The sequence below is a fragment of the Vanessa tameamea genome, chromosome 22 (assembly GCF_037043105.1).
Source record: "Vanessa tameamea isolate UH-Manoa-2023 chromosome 22, ilVanTame1 primary haplotype, whole genome shotgun sequence".
In the NCBI taxonomy this organism is placed as follows: Eukaryota; Metazoa; Arthropoda; class Insecta; order Lepidoptera; family Nymphalidae; genus Vanessa; species Vanessa tameamea.
Window position 1 is genome coordinate 8,318,550 of NC_087330.1, and position 19,997 is coordinate 8,338,546.

Below are 19,997 nucleotides of genomic sequence, written 5' to 3' on the forward strand. Positions count from 1 at the left end.
AAAATTCAATCATTTAATTACCTTGAAGTGATAATAATTCTCATTTAGTGTTATATACAACAAAATAACAGTAACTATAAAATCCATAATGAGAACAGTATGTAGTGAATCTACGTCGTAGCCGTCCGTAGCGCGCTACGGACCCATTACATTGACATAACTCGAGATATAAATAGACAATAGATTTGTTTGATGCTATTTTCCCCTTACGCCTCGTCGTCTGACAAAATGGCGGCCTTTTTCACCAACGTCAAAGTTATTACTCTCAGAGTATATATCATTTTACTATATACAAACACTATTTTATGTTTAAAAACAAATTGTTGTGACATAAATGTATGGAAGTTTTGAAAGAGAAGCAGTTTTGTCCATACATGCGCGTAGGTGTATTTTGGCGGGTAGGTACCACGCATGCGCCTCCCGCGGCTGTCCGCAGTCCTGCCACCATTCTTTAGTTGCACACAGACCGTCGCGGTGTGCTGACGTGTACAACTCGCGCACAACCGAAAGACCGAATTGCTAGCAGAAAACTACATGTAAAAAGCTTTATCACCACAAAATCAAGTGTAATACGTACGAACGGTGAATAAAGAAGTATTTAGTGTTAAGTGTCAAGAGTCAACGTGATCAGGGAGGCGTGAAACGGTAAACAAAAAGCCGCTGTGCTGTAGCGATTTTTGTGAATGAAATTTAAGATGGTGGTCGATGCGCGAGTGTAGAGGCGGCGTCGTTGTCGAATTTTATGGTCGTCTGAGGCGATGCTTGATTTTTTCCGTTAGTTTCTAGCCGATGGTGGTGGTGTGGTGATGGCGTGGGTGGCGGGAGTGGTGGTGGCGTGAGGTGCGCGCGTGTGCGTGCGATCGAAGCGGATGAATGGGATGACGTGGGTAGACGGATAATGTGTGTTTGATAACTGCACGACTGTCTATTCGATAGCTAGCCCCGCTCCTTGTCGACCATTATTTTTAGATCGGATTTAATGTATCGCTACGTCGATATCGCCAGTTGCTTTTGACGATAAACTCAGAATTACTTAATGTATTACTTCCTGAGTTCTAATATGAAATACTGCATAACAGCTCAATATATTTGTATTTTTATTTTAAATATATTTTATTAAATAATTTTAAATTTTAATTCAAAATGACATATATAATATAGGAACATTTGTCTCATGATGGTTTAATAAAAAATTCATACTCCGCTACTTACTTGGACGTTATTTCTGAATCGATATTGCAACCTTGTATAAAATAAGGCTATATCACTATTGTCTTGAAATATTCGTGTATAGGATTATTATTTATGGTGCCATTTTATTTTAGTACCATTTGAATATATATAACATTTTACGTCTTGTATGATAACTTTTACAAATTACAAATTCTGTTTTGTTGATGTTGTATTATGAAATCAAATAATGGAAACATATTTCAATAGTATATTTTCCATAACAATTGTTTCTGAATTAGGTTTTGAATAAACCGACTGGTTTCAATGATCTCTACGTTCACCTATGTACTATTTTATTTTTCCAGCAAAGTTTACACTTTGTACAGTATTTGATCAATTTTACACTTTGTTTGTAGTCGGGGCGAGTTGATGGGCAGAACATGTTTCCGGTGTGATTATGTATGCTTGTGTGTGTATGTATTTGCGAGTGTATTGAAGTTTTAATTTGTTTTTCAATTTGACTCTGACATAACTTTACGATCAATCATCAAGTCGAGTCTTTTTTTTCTAGGAAATCTTCACTTTTTCTGAAACATTTGAAACTATGACTTAGAGTCCAACCTTAATCAAAGACGAAAACGAAATTAACAAATATAAAAACAAGTTAATTAAAATTGTAATCCTGGCCCAAATGAATTCGCCCAAGAATCGAACCTGCATCAGGCTATGACAATATCGACAAACGATCAAGACGCCGTCTTCAGAATATGATAAAGGTACGTATGTGCGTAATTAATAATTTTCTAATCAACATAATTTTTTATAGGAACTACGGGACTTTATAGCAAGCTATTATTTAACTTTGATATGGATCAAGTTTTGAAAGTTTTTACATTATACAGTATCGTGATGACCGAATATCGTAAGATCACATCCGGGATACATTAAACGATCCATACTAATTCACATATGTAATCTACATGACACCAAATTCATTACGATACAAATAACTTCGCCAAAGTAACAGCCTGCATATCTCACTGGGCTCAACTCCTTTGAGGAGAAGGGCTGGAGTATACTCCACCACGATCAATATGAAAATTAGGAAAACTTTCATCCGACATATCTAGTTTTTCTTATTTTTACCACTTAGTACGAGATGAAATGTAAACACTGATAAACACTGTAAATGATAATACTGAGATATTTGTCCTAAATTGAACCCGCGTCTCCACGTCTTCTAACCACTGGGCCGTCTCGGCTTATCTATTATAGAGCAGGGTGATCTCCCAAACAGAAAGTATTCTCTCCAATACGAGTACGAGCGGCCCTATTAGTTTCCCAAACAACTATAATTACTGATGCTATGTTGTTTTAACTTTTAATCACTTTTGTTTCTTCTGCCCTGATCGAGGAACGAATTGAATGACGAATGAATACCATTTTAACCGATGCACAAAACGGTTGAATAATCAATTTGTATTGTTATATTTGTCTCGTGTAAATATAAAAAACTGTAATGAACATATGAATTACTTGATCGGATCATTTATCTTTACCTCCTCTCCTTTTGAGAAGGTTTCGAGCATATTCCACCACGCTGCTCCAATGCGGTTTGGTGGATACACATGTGGCAGAATTTCGTTGGAATTAGACACATGCAGGTTTTCTCGCGATGTTTTCCTTTACCGCCGAGCACGAGATGAACTATAAACACAAATTAAGCACATGAAGATTCAGTGGTGCTTGATTAGATTTGAACCCGCAATCATCGGTTAAGATGCACGCGTTCTAACCACTGGGCCATCTTGGCTGAACAACTAGGTACTGCTCACTCATCACTTACTCTGCCGCCAAATAGCAATACTTAGTATTGTTGTGTGCCAGTTGGAATGGTGAGTAAGCCAGTGCGATTACAGGCACAAGGGTATCTTAGTTGACAAAGTTGGTAGCGCACTGGCGATACGGATTGGTTAATATATCTTACGGCGCCAATGTCTATGAGCAGTGGTAACCACTTACCATGCGGTAGTCAATTTGGCGGTGCTTTACCTATAGTATAAAAAATCCCATAAAGAGCTACCACTATTGAATGACTCGTTGGTCTAGTGGCTAGCGACCGCAGATTTCAGTCCATTCGGATTAATATTGTTATTGCGACTTTTCGTTGAAAAATCCTCAATGTCAGCCCGGACATTGTCTGATAACGTCCAATCGGAATATTATAAGGGTCAGATAATAGACAATGCACATGTATTTGCAGACACACATGTGCAATATAATGTCCCGCGCAGGCTAGTCTATCAGTCAACCATATTTATTAAGCTCATAACTGATATTGAAGCTGCATAAAGTTTTATAATTCCTTTAATTCTATTTCCGTCGAGCAGAAAAGGTTGGATATCAAACAGGTCGCTTTGGATCCATTAATTACGGCACGCGCGTCATTCACAGACACTTATAACGTCACTTGCAGTATTCATATCGTATGACGTTAGACGAACTGACCGATGTTTTCGTATTATACCGACACTAATTATTTTTAAACTTTAAAAAGCAATCGGTGTCATTAGGATAATGTTGTTGTGAGATGTTATAGGGATTCGTTTGAACATGTAAATTATAGATACGAGGAACATAAAATGTTAGTTCCCAGGATTTGTGGTGGGAGTAGGGGATTGGTAATATTATCTTAAAGTGCCAATTTTTATAGGTGGTGACCGTTTACCTTCTGGTGGCTCAATTTCTAGTCTGCCAAACTATTAAAAAACTAAAAAATAATAACATCCTTTCTCTCTTTTTATAAGGACTAGATATGTAGAATAAAAAGCGTATCATTATTTTATTAATAATGATTATTTTTACTGACTACAGTAAATGAAATTTTCTCCGTATTTTTATATAAAGTATTTTTATTTTTTTTACGTATCATATTATTGACAATCTTAAGTTATTTATTCAAAGCCTTCATCTTGACTTCTTGTCTACTAGCCTTAACTAAACCAATACTCTTCTTTTTTCTTGAATGAATATAATTTAATTCGAAAACATAGCTATAACGTGTTTTATTAAATAGCTGTGCTACGAAATTGCTACGCGCATGATTTTGCAAGCAAAATAGCTACGTTATTTTGCGCATAATGACAACATGCTACGCGCCTACTACGAATAGATGATTGCATCATAATTTGCAATGTTATATTACAAATACCCCAATAGCTTATAAGTAGACGGGTTACCGATATAAGTTAAAGTCGTAGATTTTATATCTATAGTAATATTGAGATGATTTTTTGTAATGATTAACTGAAAAAAATACTGATCCAATATACATGAAACTTACATTAGAAAATGCAGTGCGTTTCGGAAAAGGTTTTAGTGTATAATACTATTAAATAAGAAGCTTAGCTTCTCAGTTTCACCCGATTTAAAATTTAACTTGTGACGTCACAAGTGTATATCGAATGTTCTCGTAATATATAAATATATTAATGTTTCTATGTTGTGTCGTATGCGTTACAACTATTCATTCATTCAATCCAATCAACTCACAATAGCTAATAAACGAGGCATTGATTGTAACTCACTGAAGAAAAAAAAATCACATCTATATAAAAAAACACATAATCCAAATTGTTAATATTTTTTTGAAAATGAATAAAGGAAACATGTTAGTTTTGTGACATAAAATTACGTATTAAAAACAACATTTTTAAATTTTGACAGAAGAAGAATATTTTCTAAAATATAAATTCTAAAATAAAAATAAATCAATGCAATGAACCTCCTTTTAAAATTTGACAAGTTAATAGCAATAAAAATAGTTTTAACTAAACACAAATAAACTTTTGTCAGGTAGACTTTCATAAGCCCTTTTGAGCCGTCATGTTAAGAGATACATGCTACATAGTAAAAATATTGTGTTTTTGCACAAAAATAGCAATTAAGTTACAACGCCCTACAAAGTTAATTTTATTTAACTTTGTAGGGCGCTTCGATCTAAGTATCAGGTCAATATTTATTTTTAGATTGTACTTTTATAAGTAATCTTTCCATTATCAAACTAAAAAATACTATATGTAAATTTATTATAGAAAAGCCAGCATAAGGATTTAATATTAAGATTCGCTCAGTTGGAAGATCACGTGAATTTTAATTGGAGGTCACGGATTCGAACTCAGACAACCAACTCTAAATGTTCATGTAGTTAAATCGTTTTTATAATTCATCTACTCGATGGTGAAGAGCTTCGTGAAGATGATGAGCTTCATACCGTCTCCTTAAAAGGGAAGGGAGTAGATAGCCATAGGCGGGTAAATATTTATATAATGTCATATAACTTTTATATACCACTATACTAATAATATACATATATGAGAAAGTAACTCTATCTATCCGTCTATTACGTTTTTAATCAGCCCTATAAAGGTGATTGAAACCGCGGGCGACAACTAGTATTATACGAAATTATATAAAGTAGTGGTCCATTGGTCGAATATCGAACGTCATTCATTGCTTCACAAATGTTAGAAAAATTAGACTCAACGGGTCGATACCTTGTATTTATTAAAAAAAAAATACCCAATGTCAAAATAGTGTCATTGATTTTCAACTTTGACATGACGTGCGTTGTCATTGGCAGTATGAATGTAAACTATGAATATTACATGTAAAATATGTTTACCTATATGTATGCGCTCACGAATGCTAGTGTGTGTAATGTTTTTTTTTTATTAATTTAAGGTTTTTCTGATGGATATTATATAAAAATATTAGTTATTACTGTACCAAATATATTCCACCAGTTTTTATAAGTTTGTTTTTTAATCTTATCCCTGCCAAAATGATGTAAGGCGGGCACTTGTCGACGTACAGTCTGGGAGAGATGCCAAATCCGCGAACAAGTGAATGGCTCACTTTGCATTTGGCATACACTTTGATAAATTGTTATTTTTCCGATTCCGACCATTATCTTAATAAATATAATATATTTATTGTTCATTCGGAAATTCATAATGTATCTAAAAAAAATATTCATATTTGAGTCTCCTCCGTGGAGTAGTAGGACCCAATAATGTGAACAAGGGCAGCTATTTTTTTTTATAGGATAGTTAGCAAACGAGCACGAAGCTCACCTGATGTAAAGTGACTACTGCACATGAACATCTGCAACAATGGCAAGTTGCAAGTTGCCGGTCCTTAAGAAATGTGTAGGTTTTTTTGAAGCATCTCAAGTCGTATGGATTCCGAGCAACCAGAGTCTGCCCTGCAATGGTCTCTGCCGGACTATTCATTACTTATCGAACACTCTGTTTAAGCCTGCCTTGACCTATTGAATTGACATGAAAAGTGATTTTTTTTTCATTTATAGTTTATTCTACCCAAGAAAGTAGTACTGGAAACGCTTAGAATGAATCAATGTGTGCAAGTACAAGAAGCAGCCTCTTAGCTAATAAGTCATTCCTTCCAGACAAAGCATACGAAAAAGATACTATATACAATAAACCAGATATGTAGCGCAGTGACAGACTGACATATACACATATAAACTAAAAAATATATATAAATTTATACTTATACAAAATCATTGTGCAAACTATGAATTATGATTAACCAAAAATAATAATCGTCTTAAAAGTATAAAAACAACACGAGAACAAGCGACGATAGAAACTCAGCGAGATTTTTTTGTAATTTTTATAATATATATTTCAATATGATTAAGAATTGAAGGCCAATAATAAAATAAAGTTCGATCGCCTATGTTATACAATGTAGCGAATGAATTAATTCTCGAAACTGAATAACATGATACTATACAGCAACAGTCATTACTAACACTACGAATGGAAACATTTATTTTCGACTTAGTAGACTACCCCAGAACAAGGCGATCAGAATTTAAAGATAACGACCCACCCTGTTGATATTTGTGTTTATAGCATAAAGAAACAGCCTGTATGTGCCCCCTGGTGGAAAGTGCTGGTTGATGGAACACATGACAGAATCCGATTCGCTACGTTCAGGTTTCCTCACGATGTTTTCCTTCACCACCGAACACAACATGAATGAAGCACATGAAAATTCAATGTATTAGCCCGGATTTGAACACCGAATCATCGGTTACGATTCACTTCTTCTAACCACCGAGTCATTACTTAGTTGTATATCATGAATGAAGTGAAAAATAAATGTTACCAGAAAACACACGAGATTTTGAGCTGATTCTATATAAGTAGCATTGTACTCTTGAACGCTTACCACGTTAAAACCGCCGAATATTTTGACATGGATATTATAGTCGGCGTGTTTCAGAGGAGGTTATTGGCTAAACAATATCTAAATATATCCATACATATAATAAAATTGGAGTGTTTGCTTGTTATATTAAAATAACCACTTTATACTAAATGCATATGTATGTATGTACCTATACAAAGGACATATACCAAAAGAACATTTTTTTACAATTTTTGTCTGTCTGTCTGTTTGGTCCGGCTAATCTCTGGAACGGCTGGACCGATTTTGACGGGACTTTCACTAGCTGATAGCTGATGCAATAAAGATTAACTCAGGCTACTTTTATTTTAGAAGTATCTGTAACCGAGACTCCGTGCTCGTTTTGTTGTTTTAACGCGCACGGAGTCGCGGGCACAGCTAATCATGCAATATATACCAACGTATAATGCAGCCACAGCATATATTGTTGTGTTTCGACTTGTGGACTTGTGAACCAGTCTAATTACAGGTACAAGAGACTTCTCAGTTCCTAAGGATAGTAGGGCACTGGCGATGTCAGGAATGGTTAATTTCTTATATTTATAAATGGTGGTAACTACGTAGTTCAGCTTGCCACGTATTTGCCATCTGACGTTACGTGGTCTCCCACTAGTACAATGTCTAATTATGCAAATGATATGCATTGCCATTTATAATACGATGCAACCTTCTATTAAACTGGCTCGGCTGTTGTATAGTCTGTAAGTAAGATATTGTACTGAAGTATTGTCGTTTAGCAGTGGAATAACAGATTGAATGATACACCGATGACTTTGCTCAAAGTTCTACCCCTAAGCGGTAGCAGTAAGAGTTATGTAGACCATATATTTTCCTATTTCATTTCAATGGTGCCGTTAGTGAGTGTATAAACTATTAGCCGTTGCCCGCGGCTTGACTCACGTTTTAGGGATTGGTCGTCAGATGTTGAAGTATAAAAAAGTATCCTATGACCTTGGGATTCATACCAAATTAGTTTAGTGGATCAGTAAAAGAGTAACAAATATAAATTGTTATTTACGCGTTTATACAAATTAGTATCAGTAGAAATGTTTCAATTAAGTATTGAAAAATATATGAAGTTCTCTTCTAGCCTGCTTCATCATAGCTTAAGGCTGCAGTTCACGATGTCCTTAATTTAATTTCCAAGTCAATACAATAATAAATAATATTAGGTTTTCCTGTTTGAAGTTGTCAATTTATCGCGTGCCCCAGAGAGCACGTAAAATCTCTTGTCTTGTCGGAATTTGAGATTGAAGCAATAGAGAATTCATTGATGCTTGCGTATTAGCTTGTACGTTTTGCAACAGTTCGGAATGTAAATTCTATCAAGAACCAACGAGAAGTTCAGTTCATCTAACTCATCATATTTCATATATATATTTGCAGATTTTTTTAATGAATTATATATATATTTATAAACCTCCTCTTGAATCACAGCGTCCATGATTAAAAATGCATAAAAATCCATCAGGTAGTTTTTCAGTTTATAGCGTTCAAACATACAGACGCGACGGGGTGACTTTGTTTTATAATATGTAGTGCTACCATTAAAATTAAATGTATTCATTAGTTTTATTTACAAAGCCTAAGCGTCCTTGGCACACCGGTTACCCATTGTGCGACAGGCGACATCGCGGGCTCGCCATAATCATACCGGCTGTAATTCTGCCCTGTAACCTTCAAGCTCAAATTGATCGGGCCCTATACTAAAGAGTCGACATAGCCAAACAGAACACGAATCTTAATAAATAGTCAAAATAGCATTCATGTGCCTTATTTGTGTCCAAAATTCATCTCCAGCTCTGTTGAGAATTGTCACGAAGATATTTTGGATGTACTCCAGCCATGTGTTATTTTTATGATATAGGTGGCAAACGAGCAGGAGGCTCACCTGATCCTGAAAGTGACTACAACTGCCCATGGACATCTGAAACCTTATAGGTGCGTTGCCGGCCTGTGTGTGTGTGTCTTTTTACGATATCGGTAGGCGGACGAGCAAACGGGCCACCTGATGGTAAGTGGTCACCACCGCCCATAGACAATGACGTTGTAAGAAATGTTAACCATTCCTTACATCACCAATGCACCACCAACCCTGGGAACTAAGATGCTACGTCCCTTGTGCCTGTAGTTACACTGGCTCAATCACCCTTCAAAACGGAACACAACAATATTGAGTACTATTGCTAACTACTAGTAATATTGCTGTTTGGTGGGTGGTACTTACCCAGACGGGCTTGCACCAAACCCTGCGACCAAGTGTATTTAATATCGATACGCATCGGTATTACAACGGCGTGCTAGAACCTAATGTAATTATCTAGAGCTGCTGTAAACGTTTGCCCACCCGTGGGACTTAACTTACTTTAATATACTATTTGTAATCGTAATTAGAATTATTTCTTTGACTAATTGCGTCTCTCTTCTGTCACGAATTCGGAGAGCTTGTTTGAATAACATAAAGTATTCTTGTACTTGACGTCAATGACTTCTCTCTCTAAAATAAAAGTCTCTGGGAAGTCAAATATCAAAGTATTTTTTTTTTATATTTATGCTAGATCGATATATTATTAATGATATAACAATACGATATAATTACATATTTTTTACATTATTAAATTATATTTTTTTTGTATAAATGTATTGGGAGATTGTCAAATGTTTCATTTGATTATAAATGGATACCTATAAACTTTTTCTTTCGAATTGACAGTAGCATAGTGGCCTCATAGTGGCATCACTGGGTGAGCGATTTACAGAAGACTCTGTCGGATGTCTATGACTCTGCCGGATGTCTATTGACAATAGCACTATTACCAATATTAACCATCCTTTGCATCGTCAATGCACCACTTTGACCCCTAAGAGGGTACGTCTCTTGTAGTTACACTGGCTCACTCACCCTTCAACCCGAAACACAAAAGTAGTCATTATTGGTCGTTGAGTATGTGAGTGGGTGCTACCTACTCAAACCTAAACGGGTTTGCAAAAAGATCTACCACCAAGTAAATAATCATCTCAAAAAATTACTCTTTAGATTTGTAACTACATCAAGAAGGGACTATATTAATTCTACTGAAAGTAACGAACCAAACAAACAAACGATGTTCCAAAATCAATTATTATTAAAGATTATCAAACGATGCCCAGACATATATTATCTGTTTCCATTGTAATCGCAGCGCGGCGCGGCGTGACGTCATCGACAAATGTTCAATGAAATCGCCGTTTCTTCTTATTGAAACCAGATGGCGAATAAAATGCTGATTTAATGTCCCTTCAAATTGAAGCTCGTATAAAGTAAACTACGTCAGTTAATTACCTCGAATCACAGCTACTTAAATCTGATTGGCGTTTTATTTAAATGAATCTTAATTAGTTTATCGGATTGCGAATCGCGAATCTTTGTTCTAATTGAGTAACACTTTTATAAGCTACTCGGTAGGTTATACGGGGATTCCCCGATCACATTTTCGGAATAATAAAGAGCTGTAGCTGCTCGACAAAATCTACACTAATTAATATATTTTCTTAAAACCGATATTAATAATAAATTTTACATTAATCATTGACAAACCTTATTTATTATGTTTTTTTTTATTGTACACTCCTGTACTTAAGGCAACACACACAACCCTTGGTACTGGAGACCTGTCAGTCTTTGACAGTATCCATGTTTGCATACATACATATATAAAACCTCCTGCGTACATGGACAGTTTTTAAGATGAAATGCTGTGGCAGAAATTCGATCAGATTTATACGCGTTATGAAAAAACTGAGTGTGATTTTTTATCATGGATGCGCCATGTCTTGAAAACTACATGGTGAAGTTGCTCGCTAAACCGCCAATTAAGCGTCAAGTCGCTCGAAATAGACAACTTCACACCGCATATTTCTATCTCACTTATTCGCGCAAGCAAGGCGAGAAAAGTATATTCGGTAATTTCTATTGTATTTGGCATTTTGTCACAGTGTATCCAAATTTCTTACATTTATAGATCAATTCTCAATCATTTTTTATTATTAAAAACAAGGTTATACATAATATTATTAATTCATTTTAAATAAATAATCATATTTTTTTATACTGAGAATAAATTTTGATGTATCCTGTTCACGGTACCTACTATTATATACTATTATATATATAATACTATTATATATATAATATTTTTTTTTCCTTCTTACCGTACCGCATACCGGATAGATCTCTTAGAGATATTAGCATGCTTTGTATACTTAGTACTACTACTACTTAGGTACGTATAATAAAGTGTTACATTAATAAATAATACGTAGCGTTAATCAACCTTGACGATACATTTGACCAAACAATTGACGAATTGGTGTTAAATAAATTGGTACAAATACTCTAGAACATTTAACAATAATCAATTCTATGTAATATATCAAGTGCATATAAATCTTTAAGTAATTACTATTGGGCGCTTGGCCAAGCAGTTGGCGCCAGGTTCACCGCAAATTCGTTTCTTATGTCCGAACTTAGTCGGAACAGAAAATGTTACTTCAGAACCAGTTTGCTCATATCGAAATGGAACTACAACTGATGATCAAAGTTAGTTGATATACTTTTTGTGGTTTGAAATAAAAAAATACAAAACGTACAAAAATATTAAATAAAGATATTTTATTCGTAGTTAAATACTTTACTAAAGCTACAATAAACTACAATACAGATAATTTAAAATCGTCTGAAGAGGTCTCCAACGACTTCCGCTGAAGTTGTTTTAATTTCATGCCTTTGAACATTTCTTAAAATAACTCAGATGGAAAATTACAAAAACCCGTAAATATTATATGGAGCGAAAAATCTATTCATTCGACACTTTTTGGCGCTTCAAAGAGTTTTCACTCGTCTCTCACGATTCCATCAGAACAGCGAAGCAAATAAACTACGTCAATGACTAAATATTACCTCACGTGGAGATTCTGCAAATGAATATTTGAATATGGGAGATATGCCATTTTTGTCTTATATTTTTGAATCAATTCTAATTTAAAAAATAGTTTATTTATTTGTCAGGAGTATATTTCAAAGTAATTATCTGTGTGTTATATTAGATGGTAGGCAGTGCAAGCCCGTCTTTGTAGGTATGATTAATTATTAGATATTCTACCGCCAAACAGCAATACTTCTAGTTATGTTCCGGTTTAAAAATTGAGCCAGTGTAACTACAGGCACAAGAGACATTACATCTTTCGTTAATATCAAACAGGGCCAATGTCTATGGATGTTGGCGACCACTTAGATGGACCACTTACCTACCTATTTTAAATAAATAAAAATATATACAGTTTGAATTATGAACATAAACGATAACTACGTGTAAAAATAAGGCTTTGAGCAAGCAGTCTTCTTACAGAGGTCCTTGCTCTGGGCATGGTGCGCGCATAATGCCCCTCTCACAATAAGTGTCTCGGTGTCCTTAAAGAAAGAGGTTAAGGATGTATGCAAAAAAAAACTTCTCATAATAATCATAATGAAATGTTAAATATAATAATGAGAATTGTCGTATATTTCCTAAATATTTACAATGATATTGTTTGGAATTATTGTCGGATAATTCGCAATTTTTTTTAACTATTTAGTTGTTCGTGATAATATTTATTATTAAAATTAAAATTGAAAAGCATTTTTATACAATACATTTATATTATTTCAAAATTGGAAAGTAATTTCTACATATTTAATACAAGTCCATTAAAGCGGTTTACTAAATTTAGTTTTAGTAAGATCTACAAAAAGTCAACGGTGTATAAATAAATACCTAGTCAATACCCAAATAACATCTAATTGTGTTGTCTAATCAATGAACGATATTAAACTGTTTACGAAGATGTTTTTACTTAATATATTATTGAATAAAAATATATATAGTTAGCAGTCTGTCTCAACTTCGTCGAGGTGAAATAAGAATTTTGTTTACTTCCTGATGCAGCGACACCTATCAGGTCCAATATAAACCATCCAGGAGGTGTTCGGCTACACACACACGTACAGTTTATTTATATAAATACAAAAATATATGTGTTATACAAAACTCAGACAGTTGGAAGTGCAGGAACAAACGAGCGTTTTGATCACAGTTATGGCTTCCTCTCGTTTTGAGGAGAAGGTTTGGAGCTCATTCCACCACGCTGCTACAATGTCGGTTGGTTGATACACAAGTAGAAGATTTTCCCACACATGCATATCACGAAATTTCCTGCACCCTCGAGCGCAACACGAGTTATAAGCATAAAAAAACATTAATGTTTACTTCTTAGTAACATTCTTACTGATATTGTAAATGCGAAACTTCGTGAGGATATATGATGTGTTTGTTACTCTTTCAGGCAAAAACTACTGAATGGATTTTAACGAAACATTACAATAATATAGCTTATACATCAAAATAACACATAGGCTTCATAATATAAAGACATTATATACATATCGTTATTGAAATAAATCATAATAGCATATTGCTTGGTAGATAGTATCTTCTTATTTTTATTGAATGCACGCCACAGAAATTTACCTCTTAAAACTGAACCAACTTAGATAAAATTTAGTATCGAGGAAGTTTAAGTCCCGGATAAGGACATTCGACAGTTTTTATTAAAGAAATCATCCCTAATAGGGGAAAACGGAATGAAATTTATTATAGAAGAGTTATTATTGATGTATCTCCTGTGGTTTTAAAAATAATATACGACTTTAAAGATATATCGTAATAAGTGCTGTTTGTTAGTGGACTTTATTCAAATATTTTCTAACACTATAGAATCTCTTATATTGTCGCCAAATATGAGAGTAGAACAAAAGAATCGAAGTCCAGATGAAGTGTATTTTGAAAACTTGTTGAAGAACAAAAGTGTTCATGAAGTGTTCATCAAGTGTTCAGCTCCACTTTGTATCTGAAGTTCATTCGATAGATATTAACGGTTTTACTTACAAACATTGTTTAGCAGGTGTTTTTGTTAAATTCTTCTCTTTTTATTTTTACTCAACGCAAGACACATCGCTGAGCAAATCAGACCCCCCCCCCCCAAGCAATATTCATAGGTAAACCATATATTAATAAATTAAACTTTATTTTACAATACTTTAAACTGGTAGAACTTTCTACATCTATTGGGTTACTCCCTTTCTCCTGAAGAGAAGGCGTTGGTAAAGTTCAGATCTTCTTAATGTAGGCTGGTGGACTTCGTACATATACCATGCCAAGTACCCTGTACAAGGGTCGTGTAGAAAGTACCACCTTTAATCATTTATTCGACCGATCAACAAAAATAGAAATCTCTTACAACTCAATCCATATGTATAATAGAAATGAAATAATTTGCTTAACAAACTCTTATACTCTTGCACTCGATTACCTATGAAATCGTACTCAAATTCGATCTTAGAATGTTTTATTCGTCGCGACCAAAGAAGTTCCACTGTAAAAAATATTCCATCTTAAGACACGACTCTACTACAGTTTCAGAACACATATAAATAAACATACTAATATTCACTGTCTTCTAGAGTAGTTTTCATCACAATCACAAAGTGCATACGTTCTAACAGGGCGAAGCAAAGCTTTTTAAGAGACATAAAATTTCTGTGCACAAAGTTTGCGTAATAACCCTTTGATGAGAACCACCGACGCGGCTTTTACGGAATTACTGAAAAAGATTCACGAAGTATGCCTCTACGAAGTCTACGTATATATGTCTTATTTCTCTATATACAATGCTCTTTCGAATAGTTCATCGTAGCTGGTTTTCTTTTTATTAACTAACAAAGATTTAAACGTCAAAATTGACGTTTAAACGTCAAAAATATTTCAAACGTCATTTTTTTTTTTAAATCCAAAGGTTTTGTAATTTCTCGATTTGTATTAGTTAAGAGATAATTTCTAATAGATGTAGATGTAACAAATTGTAAGTATTATAAAAGCGAAAACAACTCCGTCTGTCTGTCTATTGCTCTTACACGGTCAAACTACTGAACCGAATTTAATACAATTTGGAACGAAGCAGGCTTGAACCTCAATTAACACGTAGTATCATTTTTATGCTTATCACTTGACCATAAACTAATAGAACGCTTATGCTTTTGAAAAATATTTAAATGTAGTCGTAAAAGTTGAACGTGTATGCAACGTTCAAAAACCTTTTATTGGCTCAATACGGAGCTCGAACCCAAGACTTATAATAAGCTTAAGACCAAAGAAGCAACAGACATAATTTCTTTAACTAACGTCATAACGTAATTGTCACCTTTTTAGCACGCGTCTATTAGCTTCGTCTGCAGCATTGTAAGCTAATTTAATAAATCACTTTTACATAATTCCAATTGTACTGACAAATGTTTATTTTAATTAAAGACTTATGAAACTGGAAATATAATAATATAGTATCATTGGGTTAGAGAAGGGTCATACCTCATGCCTGACGTGTACTATTTAAGTCCACTCTTTAAGAAGGATAGCAGCACGGATGGCTTCGCACGAATATGCACTCGCGAAATGTGATGTGAGGTTAAATCACTTTCGCCCCCTGTGGTTAGTAATCACTTCTTGACTTTGCTTCTTCCTCGGTTTTGCGCCATCCGACGTTGGTGGTGTCTAAGTTCACCTTTCATGATAGGTGGTTACACTACCGGCAAGTCTACGTGATCACCATTACGTGCCCAGAGGGCTTGTCGACGTGTGGTTAGTCATCTTAAGCGGATGCTTAAAAACAGAGAGCTTATCAATTTAACTTTATTCTATATCTTATATATGTTCGGCCAAAACAAGTGAGTGAGTGAAAATATCGCCCTGTATATAAATATTTTTCTTTATAAGTCTTCTTCGTATACTATTATGTCGATTGCAAAATATCAAATCATCGGTTACGTAACGGCTCAGAAGAACGAATGTTAATCTTGTAAATATATAAACGGATACAATGACGCCCGACTTCAAGTGAATTCTATAGAACAATTTTCCAATTCGAACGGGACTTACTGCTAGCATTCACGGTATCAGTCTGATTCGGGATCACTATTAGTACAATAAAAAAAGTAACATCACTTATAATTATTATTAGAAAAGAATTATTACTGGTCCTTAATTATATACAAATAGTGTCAGTATAAATCATGACCGCGTGTAATGATGACAAGAACGCTAGCAGAATTTCCCCGTTGAATCGCAATTCCGATCCTCTGGGTACAAAATGTACCAGCCCTCCAGTCCCCAGCGGAGGCAATAAGGCGAGGTGTTATATTTTTAATGAAGCTTTTTGCACTACTACACCAAGGTACAAATGTTTCAACAGCAAATGGGACAAAAAATGACTTGGAATAAGACACGAATAAAATCAGTTCGCGGAAAGCCGCTGGTTGCAGGCTGCACAAGACCGGTCGTTGTGGTGATCTTTGGGTGAGGCCTATGTCCAGCAGTGGACGTCCTTCGGCTGAGAGATGAGATGAGAATTATCAGTTCATATCTTACTCTTGAAATCTGAAATAATTGTGATACTCTATTTTGGTGCATAAGGTAACAGCCTAAAAATATTGCATTGCTGAACTTTGAACCCCTCTCCCTTTGGGCAAAGTTTGGAGTTTATTCAACCACACAACTCCAATGGTTGGTGGAAAGATTTTGGTGTATGTTTCCTTTAAATTTCATAACTTGAACATATTCCAATGGACACACATATTTTGTTTTATATACTATAATTTCTTGCTTCAAACAATAATACTTGTAACAAACAAGTGTATCAAAGCTAAGTTTGAACCCACAATTTTCGGACAAGATTCATGTATCCTTGCCTTCATTTGGTGGTAGGGTTTTATGCCTTCGCCTGGGTAGGTATCACCGACTCATCATATATTCTACTGCTAAGCAGCAATTATTAGTATCAGTGTGGCCCGGGTTGAAGGGTGAATGATCCAGCCAGGACAAGGCCAGTGTAACTACAGGAACGAGTGACATAACGTCTTAGTTCCGGTTTCGAGCGCATTGGTATTTTAAGGAATGATTAATATTTCTTATACTAATACTTACTACCATGTGGCCTTGCTGCTTGGCGAGTCACCGAACACAGAAGATTTGTAAGCTACCCTAATTGCACGTAAACGGGACTGTATTACAATGTTGTTAACGTGTGGTTGCCATAATGTAGTCAATATGTCTTCCCGCAATAAATAGAAAACTTTAGATTTTAAATATTTTATTGTAATACTTATATTATATAATATTAAAAAGAGTTAAAGTTTGTTTGTTTGTACGTGTTTGGATGTGAGGGTGATCTCTGGAATTAATGATCCAATACAATATTCCTGAGTATACAATACTTAATACAGTAGAATATAAAATAAAATATATATTTCATATGAAAAAAATAAGAAAATCATATAATTTTCTTTATTAATATATTTCATCTGTGCGAATACGAGGCGAATCGCTAGTAATTAATAATTTTATAAACATTTTATAAACAAAAAACAGTTGAAATGATATTACGTGAAGTCTTGACTCAGAAATACATATTGCGGAAAGTTAAAATTATGCAAAGGACGTTGCTCATAAACAACAACAACTAGCAAACAAAATCGACCTAAATACGGTAAGGTATGAGCAGAAGTTGGCCGAAACGCCAAGTGATTTACACTAGAAACTGTTAAATGACAACGACGCGAAAAAACTTGGCATTCGGTGTGAGAAAGGCTTGTAAATTAACGACTTCTTGGCGCAGCGTTCGGTTTGAGCTTCATACGTTGGATTATCAAAATATATATCAATGAATAATATATCATTATTATATTTACGAATACTTATTAATAATTATATTAATCTTATCTTTTGTTGGATACTATACGGGAACTTGGTAAGATTATTTCTTTTTGTAAAGCTAAGGTTGATATGTTCAGCGAAATTTGTGTATTGTAAAATATTCTGTTCAGCTCCATAGTTCAACACATTCACAACAAATAATAATAATAATAAAACCTCATATATTTTTATAAAATTAATTTGTCTAGAAAGTCTGGTCAAAAATCGCCATCTTTTTTACCAAATCGACCATTATGCGTCACGTCACGGCAAAATAAATACAAATACTTAAAAAAAAATACTAATACATTCGATTTTCAAATATAAAATGGAATATATATTCTTGAAGATATTAAAACGGCAAATGAGAATAAAAATTGCTAGAATTCCATATCCAAAATGTAGATAACGGCCAATGAGGTCACCGCATTGCGCGTAACGCCATTGGATGCATCACACAGTTCGTTCACCCCGAATCTGCCACTGCAAGAGGCGGAGCTTAACTGTTATCTTGTTTGCTTGGCCAGTTAATTCTTAAACGTTTTTCGACTGTGATACCTTTGTTTAGGAAGCTATGGGAAGATAAGTCTACAGCTCAAGCGATCAATAGCAGAGTTTACGATTTTACGGTTTCAGGATTTAGAACTGAAAACTTTTTGGATGTAGATAACTTTGTTAATTAAAAGAAAAGGAGAAATTAGTATCAAACGCATGATAAAGATTTTTTTTGATGTTTTAATATAGGTAGGCTGACAGGATAAGGTCACCTAATTGTAAGTGGTCACCACCGAACATATATATTGGCGCTTGAAGATATCCTTATAATGACAATGGACCATCAACATTAGGAGCTAAGATGTTTAATCCTTTGTAATTTTAGTTATACTGGGTCACTCACCCTTCGAAACCAGAACACAACAATACCAAGTATGGATATTTGTTTGTTGTTCAAATAATAATAATACGAGAAACGTGGCCTTTGATGAATTAAGGATTTGTAATTATGAAGAACTCAAAAAGCCAAAGGTATCAAAATGGAATCTTTGTAAAGGGTCTGTATAGTAATTCAAAATTTTTAATTAAATACCATAAATATATAAATTGAAAGTTTTGTAATAATTATTATGACGACCTCCGTGGTCGATTTGTGTGTACACCGGTTTTCATGGGTTCGCCAATCCGAGGTCCGGGGTTCGACTCCATATTTTAACAGATATTTATAATATTTATTATGATTATGACATTTTTTAATTAATTTATAGGAAGGTAAACGAACAGGTATGGTTTTCTACCCACTAATCTATTAGTCTCAGTGGGTTGAAAAACATTTTCGGGGCGGTTCGGAGAGCTTCTGGATCGTTCCGATATAAAGTCCCTTCAATTCTGAGTTCCATCTGTGAACCGGAGGTTGCGATTCTCACGGAGCGAATGCGTCATGCGCCACCAACTATGAGATCTAAGATATATTAATTATGTGTCTTGTTCCTGCTGAAACACTGGCATTATTCATCCTTCAGACTAGAACGAATTGTACGAAATTTAATCCAATTATTCGAGAATCTTACTTAGCATTTATAGATTAAGCGAGATGTAGACGTCTTAATTAACCTAACCTAACAAAAAAGTTTAAAAGACATGTATAAATAACACAAAAATATTCGTTAATCCTCTACCATATTAATCAAAATCTAAATATAACTTTTGCTAGCATTTTTGAATTATCATTTT

The 19,997-nt window shown here is 34.4% G+C and overlaps 1 protein-coding gene across 1 annotated transcript in view; it reads left to right on the forward strand.

The window, feature by feature from the left end:
• Window positions 1-466: 466 nt before the first annotated feature.
• Fid (fire dancer) overlaps window positions 467-19,997 on the forward strand; it is a 41,316-nt gene continuing 21,785 nt past the window's right edge. The window contains exons 1-2 of the mRNA XM_026640361.2: window positions 467-645; window positions 1,745-1,949. The gene's annotated coding sequence lies outside the window, so the exon portion shown is untranslated. The remainder of the gene's footprint in view (window positions 646-1,744; window positions 1,950-19,997) is intronic.